General features: G+C 30.2%; 1 long non-coding RNA gene across 4 annotated transcripts in view; it reads right to left on the bottom strand.

Moving 5' to 3' along the window:
• Positions 1 to 13,810, bottom strand: part of LOC136843218 (uncharacterized) — a 674,464-nt gene that overhangs the window by 325,797 nt on the left and 334,857 nt on the right. For all 4 annotated transcript variants that reach the window (XR_010854485.1, XR_010854486.1, XR_010854487.1 and 1 more), the window contains 2 exons: positions 12,802 to 12,889; positions 7,679 to 7,815 (listed from right to left, as the gene is read on the bottom strand). This is a non-coding gene — a long non-coding RNA (uncharacterized lncRNA). The remainder of the gene's footprint in view (positions 1 to 7,678; positions 7,816 to 12,801; positions 12,890 to 13,810) is intronic.

The following is a 13,810-nucleotide window of genomic DNA, read 5'->3' as shown; positions in this document are numbered from 1 at the left end:
GGGAACTTATTAAGATGGAACATGGAGGGGGAGCACATTACGGGTGGAACATGAAGGGGGAACTTATTAAGGATGGAAAATGAAGGGGGACCTTATTTTGGGTATAACATAAAGAGGAAACTTATTAAAGGTGGAACATAAAGAGGGAACTTATTAAGGGTGGAACATGACGGGAAACTTAAGGGTGGAACATAAATTAGCAATTTATTAAAGGTGGAACATAAAGAGGGAAATTATTAGGGGTAGAAAATAAAGAGGGAACTTATTAAGGGCAGAACATAAAGAGGGAACTTACTGAGGGTGGAACATGAGGGGAAAACTTAAGGGTGGAATATGAATTAGGAACATATAAAAGGTGGAACATAAAGAGGAAACTTAAGGGTGGAAAATAAAGAGGGAACTTATTAAGGGTGGAACATAAAGAGGGAACTTTTTAAGGGTGGAACATGAAGGGAGAACTTAAGTGTGGGACATGAATTAGGAACTTATTAAAGGAACATGAAGGGGGAACTTAAGGATGCAACATGAAGGGGTACTTATTAAGGGTGGAACATGAAGGGTATGGGTATGGGTATGAAATGTATATTGGTATGGGTATAGGTATGGATATGGTACAGATATGGGTAGGGTACGGATGTGGGTATGGGTATAGGTATGGGTATTGTACAAATATGGGTATGGGTATGGTACAGATATGGGTATGAGTATGGTACGGATGTGGGTATGGCTATGGGTTTGATACAGATATATGGGTGTGGGTATGGGTACGGTACGGATATGGGAACTAGCAAATGCGAGTGATAGCGAGCTCTGCTATGTACATACGTTTACATGTGTATGTGTTTGTGTGTGTGTGTATATATATATATATATATATATATATATATATATATATATATATATATATATATATATATATATATATATATATATATATATATATATATATATATATATATACTATTTATCACATATGATATATACAATATCACAAATAATATAGTAATATATATATATGTTAGGAATTTTTAGGTGATAATAATATCCACCGTCCCGTGGGATAGCGATAGTGACACATAACCAGTCGGCCAGTGTGTCACTGTGTCCTGATTCCCGTCCGTCGCTGGTTCGATCCCACGGGACGGTGACTTATTATCACCTAAAAATTCCCCCTTCGGTAACATATATGAAAATATATTACTTCCGAGGTAGAAATTGATATTAAAGGACGTTTGTAGCTTTGATTATATATATATATATAGTGTGTGTGCGCGTGTATATTGAAAACCTGATTTACAGCAAACAAGAATATGTGCAACGGAATCGAAGTCAACCTGGGAACTATGCTAAAAGGTTCTTAATTTGGAAGTATAAGTAAGGGAGGGTTCAAATGTGAAGCCCGGGAACTGTGAGGTTTGTGGCCGACGGAAGGTTAAGCATATCCGTTGCCCAGAGTTATTTCGGGCCACTGTCATAACACAGAGAAAGCCTTTCTAAATATTGATATAATGGTCAGCCGTCCTACCGGGAAAATCACTGTGCGCACGCACAGACACAAACATCTATCACCATTGCAAACGCAATCTCATACGAATAATAGCTATGCTTGCATCAACTTACGACCACCGCTTCGTGGAGAAGGTTTTCCTTCTCTTATTTTTCATCATAAAATAAAATGGTCTAGTGAACAATTTATGCTTATCACAAGCCATATTCTACTTTGGTAAAGCGTCACACTGGCCAGTAACTGATGTTCTGATTTTTTTTTTTTTTTTTTTTTTTCAATTCGACGACAGTCAATAGTCACAGTTTTAGAGTGTAATGATAATTCAACAGACTACGAAGAATTTCCTTATTTATAACTGTAATTTCATTTCACATTTAGTAGTGACGCTATTTATCTTTCTCTGTTTTCTCGTTCTCCTTCGCAGCCATTCCAAATAGAAAAAGCAGGTGTGTCCGTAAACTTGAGACAATAAAAATGAATGTGCATCAAGGTCAGACGTAAAAATCGGGTATTTGTCGGAGTTTCACATCTCAGTTATGATTATCATTAGATTTTTCTCACACGCGCTGGGAGGAGTGATAGTTTCCATACTGCTTGTTGACTCTATTCTCCCATTCTGTGTATCGCCCATTAAGACCTCACGCAGTTGGGGCTTTCCGGGGAATGGATATGTGATTTTGACACGTAAAAAATACAAAACTTAATAAGACCTTTTTATTGACGACTGAAGAATGTATATATATATATATATATATATATATATATATATATATATATATATATATATATATATATATATATATATATATATATATATATATAATATATATATATATATATATATATATATATATATATATATATATATATATATATATATATATATATATATATATATATATATATATATACATATATATATATATATATATACATATATATATATATATACATATATATATATATATATATATATATATATATATATATATATATATATATATATATATATATATATATACATACATATATATATATATATATATATATATATATATATATATACATACATATATATATATATATATATATATATATATATATATATATATATATATATATATATATATATATATATATATATATATATATATATATATATATATATATATATATATATATATATATATATATATATATATATATATATATATATATATATATATACATATATATATATATATATATATATATATATATATATATATATATATATACATATATATATATATATATATATATATATATATATATATATATATATATATATATATATATATATATATATATATATATATATATATATATATATATATTATATATATATATATATATATATATATATATATATATATATATATATATATATATATATATATATATATATATATATATATATACATATATATATATATATATATATATATATATATATATATATATACATATATATATATATATATACATATATATATATATATATATATATATATATATATATACATACATATATATATATATACATACATATATATATATATATACATACATATATATATATATATATATATATATATATATATATATATATACATATATATATATATATATATACATACATATATATATATATATATATATATATATATATATATATATATATATATATATATATATATATATATATATATATATATATATATATATATATATATATATATATATATATATATATATATATATATATATATATATATATATATATATATATATATATATATATATATATATATATATATATATATATATATATATATATATATATATATATATATATATATATATATATATATATATATATATATATATATATATATATATATATATATATATATATACATATATATATATATATATATATATATATATATATATATATATATATATATATATATATATATATATATATATATATACATATATATATATATATATATATATATATATATATATATATATATACATATATATATATATATTATATATATATATATATATATATATATATATATATATATATATATATATATATATATACATATATATATATATATATATATATACATATATATATATATATATATATATACATATACATATATATATATATATATATATATATATATATACATATATATATATATATATATATATATATATATATATATATATATATATATATATATATATATACATATATATATATATATATATATATATTATATATATATATATATATATATATATATATATATATATATATATATATATATATATATATATATATATATATATATATATATATATATATATATATATATATATATATATATATATATATATATATATATATATATATATATATATATATATATATATATATATATATATATATATATATATATATATATATATATATATATATATATATATATATATATATATATATATATATATATATATATATATATATATATATATATATATATATATATTATATATATATATATATATATATATATATATATATATACATATATATATATATATATATATATATATATATATATATATATATATATATATATATATATATATATATATACATATATATATATATATATATATACATATATATATATATATATATATATATATATATATATATATATATATATATATATATATATATATATATATATATATATATATATATATATATATATATATATATATATATATATATATATATATATATATATATATATATATATATGTATATGTTTGTGTGTGTATGCATTTATGTGTAATACATGAAATTGTTGAATTTGAGTAATTTCGTGACATCTGAATCTTGACCTAGGTTTCTTTCCCAGCTTACGGCATCTCACTCCCAATGCCTATCCAATCAACATTATATACCAATGCATACAAAGAATTTATCTATTATTTGAAAATAATAAAAACTAGGAAACTGATTTTGGCCAAAATTCTACCCCATATAAGAGGCGGTTGCCTGAAGGTCAATTAAGATGTAAGTTGGGTTTTCGCAATTATAGAAGATCTTTTCCACTTTGGGTGTACTCTCTTCCTTGTTGTTGAATGCCATTTCCAAGACTAGAAAGTAAGATCTACATATCCTAAACTAGCTGCACATGGTGATGGGAAATATCTTAAAACAGTCATGGACATCAAAAGTACCTCCAAGTGAGCTGACACTTTTTGTTATCGTGCATATTATTCTGTTTCATGTCATATAGGGCAGCTGGAATGGCAACAAGAATTATAAAAAAAAGTTTTGCTACAAGGATAAGCATTCAATTTAACTACAACGTCATCAGTTGGTTCTTTCAATAAAACGTTTCTACTGTCGAAAAGATAACCCAACAAAGTAACCTAATGAAGTAGCAATTCTCAGTGCTGGTTAATTTAAAGGTAACTGTTGAGACGTCTTCCAGTGACAATGGGAAGATAAGTTAAACAGCCGATGTACTACAAGTTAGTTGGTAGAGATTGATTCCTAGGGAATCTGATCCTCACCAGGAACAGCCAAGCAAGTATTTTTTGAAGGAAATTTCTCGTTCCATTAAGACCATCCAAACACTCCTTATAAAACGCAGTGTTGTACAGGCACTTTCGGTACAATTTAAACTTCATGAACTTGGTAACACGTCGTAAGCTCTCTATCTTAATATAATAAAAAATCTAGGTCGAGGGAACTGAAATACTGCTTTGATAGATTTTTTCCATAGATTACTTTTAAATTCATTTCAAAGATAAACTACTTGATTTATTGAGTTCTGGTATTGTTTACTATTAAACCTGCCCCAACTGCTATGTGGGGTATTTGGGTAGTGCCATGAAGGCGCTCAAAACAAGATACTGCCAGCATGCAGGGATCAGTGACAGGACAGACAGAGACTTAGCAGCCAAGCAACAGTCTTCCATCTGTGAACACTGCAGTAGATGCAATCAGGCAAGACTAGGTATAGGGGATTTTAAAATTGTAGGTTCTTGTTCAAAATGGTCTGATTTAAGGATTTTAGAATCTATATATATTCACAAACTTAAGCCACAACTCAACCAAGATCAGTCTTCCTTTTCGTTATCCATAATCTACTGATTTTCTATCCCCTCTTGCTTTCCAATCATTAGGCTAATCTATCTATTGTGTAATTTTTATTTTCTTGTCTTGGCTTTTGTGTCTGCTGTTTTTTTTTTTTTTTTTTTTATATTTCACAGTCCTGTGTTTTATTTGATGTCTGTGAAGTTTTATTTCTTTTGTCTTACGTTTGTTTTTCTTAGTTTTATTAATGACTAATGTAATTCATTGAACTGCATTAGTTTTACGTCACTATGTTTTCTTCTTTTTTGGGTAGTGTGTTTTTATTGATGGTAACGTAGTTTGTAAAAAAATATTCTCGAGAGTGACCTTTCTCTGATTTGTTGCTATTAGTATAAAATTTTATGTTTTGGTGTTTTGCCTCTATTTTAGGTCGAAAATGGCTTAGTGTGTTTAAGCCGAAACGCCCCAATGGAATAAAAATTATGACTATACCGCTTGTTTGGCTGTTACTATAAGACTATAACTGTAAAGTGGCGTCTTTTACATTATGTCCAACATGAGTAACAGCAATCACCATGTTATTTATAATCCTCCTTATTGTTAGTATTTTTGCTCCGGACCAATACACATCCTGTATAAATGCTGCGTCAACATGGTCAACATTTTGATGATAAACACTACATCTTACAGAACAGGTGGCAAGAAAAATTTTCTTTATGAAACCAGCAATAGCTGCTTTAGCATATCATCAGGTCACCGTAATTGCATTTATCTTCTTTCACTATAAATTAATGATGTACATAATCTGAAAAATAGCAGTCTAAAACTACTCCATGAAAAGGTATTTTACTGATTATTGCAAAGATGATTTATTTAGCGCACCTCCAACTGACTTAGCTCCAAAATAAATGTATAACAAAGATGTTAAAACTGTCTGTCAGTGGAATCACTGGTATACTACTGGCAACAGAGCCTACAAAGAAGCGGCTTTACACTAAACCCCTGGCATCCGCAGTGAACAATCTAACAAGATGTTAGTTATCAATGCAAACCTGACCAAGGTCATGAAATCATCATCTGTATTAAATATCATAGATATTTATCATTAGATTTTATGAAGTTAGTCACTGGTCAAACTGTATTTCATGAATGTTTCGTGATCTCTGCAATACAGAGAGAAATGGGCAAGATGCGCTTAATTCATGCTTGAAGGGAATGGCTGCTAAAATAACGAAGCTGAAATGAAGCACCTTCCAAACATTGCTGGCAAATACTAAACACGTAAAAAATGCGCCGAAGTTTCTTCGGCGCAATCGAGTTTTCTGTATGGGCCGCGACCCAAGAAGCTTTCAGCCACGGCCCGTTGGTACTAACTTTAACCTTAAATAAAATAAAAACTACAGAGGCTAGAGGGCTGCAATTTGGTATGTTCGATGACTGGACAGAAAAAGTGCGGACGAGCAGAAAAAGCCATTTCAGTAGTTTTCTTTTACAGAACACTAAAAGCAAATGCAAATATACCGAGCCATTCGGTTCAAAGCATTGCCCTCAAAGAAAAATTTCTCAGTCAACATCCGCAGTGATGTATCTTAACAGATACAACTAGACAATATGAATTTTCAGCTTTACCTGCATCTCTGTGCGGGAATGGTACAATGTATAAAATCAACAAATCTCTTCCTGTTTGCAATACTTCACGAACGTGACAGCCAAACACAAGCGAATAACGGGAAAAATAAAATCATGTCTGACTGATAAAATAATGAGCTTGTTACAGCAGCAAACTTTCTTCGAAGATGAAAGAATTCACCAATATACAGACAGGAATCTAATAGAGTTGACGATACTACAGCTTACCTATTGTAGGAGGATGCAATTTTTTGCTGATGGGTATGGCCATGTTCTTTCCACTGAAAATTATGCTTCATAGTTTACTAAAATCAGGAAAACTCAAAGAAATAGAGAACTGTAGGTTTTATATTCACCTTTCTATAAGTTGTGGGATCAGATCTGAAGAAAGCATGGCAGCTGAAAAACATGCTCCTCTCTACATTTTTAGGAGTTTCACGGATGAACTGATAAGCAACCAGGTTTATTGGTAGTTCCATCCTTTACTTCAACCCTGGAAAAATAATCAGTGATATATACACTTGGGTATTAAAAGAGGAGTTGATTATAACACTGGTAATGACATCGTTATCATTCTATTCTACTAGTTGACGACTCGACTAAGAGATATTCAGCTACGGATCCAAAAAACAGGGAATTATTGGCTACTTGTGTGTGAAGTTCCTTCCTACTCGTAATAGATGATTGTAAACTAGACTCATTCCTCTACACCTTTTTTTTGGTAAGGTTGATTCTTTCAGCCTTTTCAAAACTGGCAAATTTATCTGAACATTTGACGCAGAAACATCAAGTTGTTCTTTACGAAAGTCCCTTCACGCAATTAAATCATCAGAGTTCCAACTCACAGACAATGCATCAATGCACCAAAAGATTACAGTACCAATAATTGTACTAATTACTATATCCAGTAATCCCACAAGTGAAAGAACACTTTATTTCATACCAACTGATATCTGCAGCTACTAGAGGTGGAAAAAATAAGGAGATACATTATTTTTATTTCTGCTGGCGAAATCTAAAAAATTCTAAGTTATGTATCAGTATCGTTAAGTATTTATTTTGGTTCGAATGCAGAAAATAGATATCGTATTGATGATGCTACATACAGATCTGAGACAGCGTTTTTATTCAATTCCATTAAAACAAACAATAATAATGAAGCAAGTTCCTTTTTCCATACACACAAGAGTGGAAATGATCTTGGTGACTGAGGAGGTATTTTATCACAATATAGTAACGTACTATTTGCATCTGCTTCAATGGCTTCCCTTTAAGAATATCCAACGTGGCAAGAAGTTATTAAACTTTTTCAAGATTAGTGATAATTTTCGTTCCAATTGTGATTTTGTCCGTCTCAGCTAAGGCAATCGTCATTTGACAAGATTATGTCTCCACATTCCCCTAACGATCCCAATAATTGACACTGGTGTTCTGAATACGCCAAGTTATGCTTCAATCCCATCGTTTCGTATGTTTGAGTTCTTAATTACCCACTCCAAACACATCAGTTTCATCACGTATTCAGTCGCCTCTTCAACTACCTCAGCTGGATGAGCGTATAATTCCAAATCCATTAACTTTACACTCATTTAGAAGAGCAATGAACCACCACGGTTGTTAGATCTCTTTAAATATATCTCGCAGCACCAGACATTATGTAAACTGCATATCACGGAGAAGCCTTTTAATGAGTTTGGCTCTTCTAAATTAACTACTACTCTGTCATCTAAATTTGACTCCATAATACTTGTTACTCGCCATACTCCTAGCTTTAAATTTACATTAAATTCCTTTTTATTAACTGCTATACTTATTTTATTAACTGCTATACTTATTATTTCAACTGGATTTGCAGGATTTTTTTCGATTCAAAGTTAATTATATCCCTATTCATCAAATACCGATTTATCACTTTTTTGTCTGTTACTACTTTTGACCGAGTTTTCGCCCTTGTTGTCAAACAACAGAACGGGATTTGTCCTTTGAAAACGATTCAGTATTCTGTCATTTATACTTATATAAATAGTTCTCTAATTAATTAAACTTGGATATCCTGACAATAAGTGACACAATCAACTTACTGTTTACTAGTAACGCTCTGGATTCTCGGTCCAAACCCGTCTTATTTAAATTAATCTCAAGTTTCTTCCTTTCTCCCGTTTTCTCTGTTACTCAATGACATTCGTGTTCTCTATGTGGTTACTCTTGCACTCTAGTTGATACCTAGCAGATGCTATATCTTACAACGCATTTCTATTACAGTTCCATCAGCAAGGTCTTTCTTTAATATAATAATCTTCATTGCAAGCATTTTTTTAAGCAATAAACATTTAAAGCTAATTGTAGTCGGGTTTTCTGACGGGAGTATTCATAATTTTCATTAACTGAATTCTTCGATAAAAAATAAGTAATATTTTTATAGCTCTCACATTAGTGATATAGAATCTACGGCGATGGCTCGGTTACTATTTATGAAGTTAGCATTTAAATTTCGTAAGTTAAGCAAACAACGGAACAACTTGCACAAGATTTGAGTGGAATTTCTTATGATTCTCAAGTTTCCGTCCGGTATCAAAATATTCACGTCAGCTAATATGACCGGAACGTTAAAAAAAAAAAATTACATCAAGTATTGGTAAATCTTTTTTAGCAGAAAACATCAAATCAAAACCAAAGAAAGAAAAATTAGCTTCATTCCTAACACTGTTCCAATTACGAGATGTAATAAAGTTCAATACGTTGATGAAAAAATTAGTAATGCAGATAGTAAATATTTGAAATAAACAAATATTCTGGAATACTATTCCAAGTTCTTAATATCCCGTTTTCTGCATTTCTCTTTGTCACTTCAACTCCGACCACTCCTTTTCAATATTTTCCGTGTCATTTTTCAATATTTTCCATGCCATTTCCCAGGTAAACAAGTTTCTGCCTCCAAACTGAGCCACTTTAAAATTTAATCGAGTGCATTTCAAAATTTTTAACTATCCTTTAAAACATCAAGTTTAGTTCATCCAGTTTTATACCGTATGGAAACTTGATGGATTTTGCATTCCTTTCTAATTCTCTGACCTCAGCAAATCTTGCAGATTTCTGCTTAGCAGTTGACTCACTGGTGAGAAAAAGTATTCGACAACATTTGCCATCTGTTTCATCTTCCACTGAGAGCTCATGATTTTACAACTGAACCAGAAAACAACGAGTCCCCCCTTCCTCCTACCTACTACTCTTCCCACGCCACCAACGCAGCAGTTGCTCTATAAGAGGCTGGCGATTTATCTATTTAGTAACTTTTTATCATTCGCCTTTTCAACACTCAAGAGGGCAGCTCCATAATGTGCCAAGCGCTCTTTTCTCAGCAAGTTTTCTAAGGTCATGCGTTCTCCAGCCCAGTTGTAACGCATTCATAAAGTCACCGAGGTGCGAGGCACTTAATTCACTGGTTAGGGCAACAGAGGCACAGAGGGATTTAGCTCCGTTTTCCTGTTATCTCGTTATGCAATTAATCATTTTTTAGTATCATTGTCACCCATAACCAGGTTAATGGTTTAAAAATCTAAACTACCTATATTTTCATAATCCGGTCAGTTACAATTTATGCTCCTAAACTACCTCAGCATGTCGTCTAAATCGCCTATCCCTATCCGTTTCTTCATCTCTATCTCATGTACTTCTGTATCAAATCATAGGTCTAGTCTATTGGTGTCAGTTAAATCATTTATGCTTATACAACAAATGGCCAAGGAATGAACATACCTCCTGAGAGCTAAAACACTAGTCAAGGATAGGCTGGGGGTCAAGGGCAGGTGAAGCCATGCGTATATAGAGAGTGCCCCTCACGGTTTCGTTAGCGCTTACTTAACCCTTATATATTTCACTCATGTTAATTTTTCTCTTTCCCAAAAGTATGACAGCACGCGCCTTCGATGGGCTTCAAATGGCCTAAGGCTTAGTAGATCACTGTAGTTGCTTTCATTGAGACGCCGACAGGTGAATTACTCAAGGTTAAAAACGCCTAGAAAGATTGTTTCTCGATTAAATCAACTCTTAACAACATTCACTTTCAAAGGAGGCTTGTCTGTATGGAATACATTTATACTGTTCTGGTGGTGTGCCAAGCCCCCAGATACCTTAAGCAAGGTTAGTTAAGTTGGTTTGATATGAAGTCTCCAAACGTCGCCAGTCAACATTTTATATCCTTCCTATTAACGGTATTTTGTTACATTTAAGGGATCACTAATTGTTTACCATTTTTTCGCTTAACCCATCAAATATTTTGCGATTTTCCGTGGATTCTAAACATCATTTGCTTATGTTACTATTCAAAGCTGAAAACAAGAGTATCAAAATTATTGCAGTGTATAACAATTTAATCTCCAAAGGAAGAAAGTATATGACCACGAGAGTTAAAGTAATGAGGATATAGACTTAAATTACTTAGAAGGCACACGCGCGCGGCACACACACACACACACACACACAAATACTGACATTAATTTAACGAAAGGAAAATCTATGAGTGGCACGTTGTATCAAACTCTTCAGTCAAGTAATAGGTAACAAAGGGTTATTCCCAATTTTCGTTCCAATTACTACCAGGACTTAAGTTTCTTGCAAATCAACTTCAACAATACTTAACGTTAATGAGCAGTTTTGTTAATCTGACCTGAGCCAAGTGTCACCTTATGCGTTCATCCCATGCAAAACCCATCTAAATAGTAATTTAACTTCAACAGTTCTTCCTTCCACACAGCGTCTCATGTTTTGAAATTTAAGAACAAGGACTTTCATATTCTGTTCAATTCAATACTAGTGTATTGGCGCCCTCTCTCCATTATCTGAACAACCAAGGCAGAAATATTCACCGTTATACAGAAGATTAAGGGTGATCTTTCTGGCCAAATCATCCACTGTTTAATAGTTTTGTTCAGACTAAGTTATTCAGACAAGTTGAATACATCTATAAACTGAAGATACAAATTCAAATATAAAACTCCATTTTAAATATTTTAAATATTTCACATATCCGTGCCTTTGACACATTTTCCTACATTTTCAGTCCTATGCCATAAACTGACTAATATATATAGGGAAACAGGTTCTCACGTACTAACTAACCTTTAGTAGTTGCAGGTTTTAGACAAGCCATTTTCCCTAAATAATATTGCCAAGTGAAGGTAGACATGGTTTAACTTTCGGTTTTGTAAGTTTGTAATTGGCTTTATATGTCTCAAAAATCCCTGGTGATTTTAAAACTTTCTACAAAGTTCTTTGGATATTTAATTCGGAGTTTATGTTAAGAAACTTTACATATTACGATTACTTTCACTGGTGAAAATAGGAACATTCATATTTACCTATGCATCATTTAATATTTATTTCATTGTCAAATAACTAACTACACCTCCGAACTCAATGCAAGACAACTTGTGTACGGCATGGAGCGAAGTACACCAGTTACGCAAGACTCCAAGCTCACCTCATGTAAACGCTATGAATAAAGCTGAACACTGAAGAGTCCTTGAACAAGCATTGTTTGCACCGTCTTGACTGTTCCAGTAAACACCCTGTAAAGCAAAAAAATGCTGCAGAAATCTTTGTAATGAAAACTGATTTAAGATTAGAAGCTTAAAAGGTTTCGTTGACTTTAATGCAATGAAGCCTTCACAATAGATATTTTCTTAACACAGACCAACCACTGCCTCTGCCAAGAGGCAGTCAAGAAATTAACTGCTGGTTAACCAACAGTACCCTACAGTGCTAACAAGCAAATTGACCAAAAAAGAATCTACCTTTTACCCAGGAACGACCGAATACAGGCCAAGAACTCAGAACTGCCGCGGAAAATTACGAAAGGTTAATTTTGTCAAGGCTGTTAAGTAGAGGCACAGCATAATGTGCATAGTTTCTTGCCCAGTGATTTGTAAACTATGACAATGTGATAAAGTCCGCTTTATTACTGGTTCAGATTTATTGATTGTATGAAAGCCATAGGAAGCATTGGTCTGTTTATTTTATCAGTAAAAACTTGGTCTCTTCATTGTATTATTGGCATGATTATCACTTACCAGTCATAAGCAACAAATTGGCAAATTAATTTTGAATTATGAACAAAATGAAGCTATAATTTACGTTAAATTGTTTCACATAAAAATTCTATCTCAAAGGAATTACGTTAAATTTTGTTTAAAACAATTCACTCAGTTAATTTTTCTAACTTGTAAAATTATTAGAAGTTAACGTCCTTTTACGCCAAGACTTACAGAAAAAAAACTAAAATGGTTGAAATTTGAACATTAATATCTTGAGAAAAATAATTTAACATTAACTTTCTCTAAAAATATTTAAAATTTTAAAATTTAAATGCAAAACTAATAGCTGTCAAAAGGTCTTTTCTTGAACAAGCAGAATTCCGATAAAATAACTACGTTAAATATATAGAGTATTACATAATATTTAAAACAAAATTTCTAAAAAGAGACTGACGC

The sequence above is a fragment of the Macrobrachium rosenbergii genome, chromosome 11, assembly GCF_040412425.1.
Source record: "Macrobrachium rosenbergii isolate ZJJX-2024 chromosome 11, ASM4041242v1, whole genome shotgun sequence".
Classification (NCBI taxonomy): domain Eukaryota; kingdom Metazoa; phylum Arthropoda; class Malacostraca; order Decapoda; family Palaemonidae; genus Macrobrachium; species Macrobrachium rosenbergii.
Note: the sequence above shows the minus strand (reverse complement) of the source record. Positions and strands in the feature narration are given on the sequence as shown.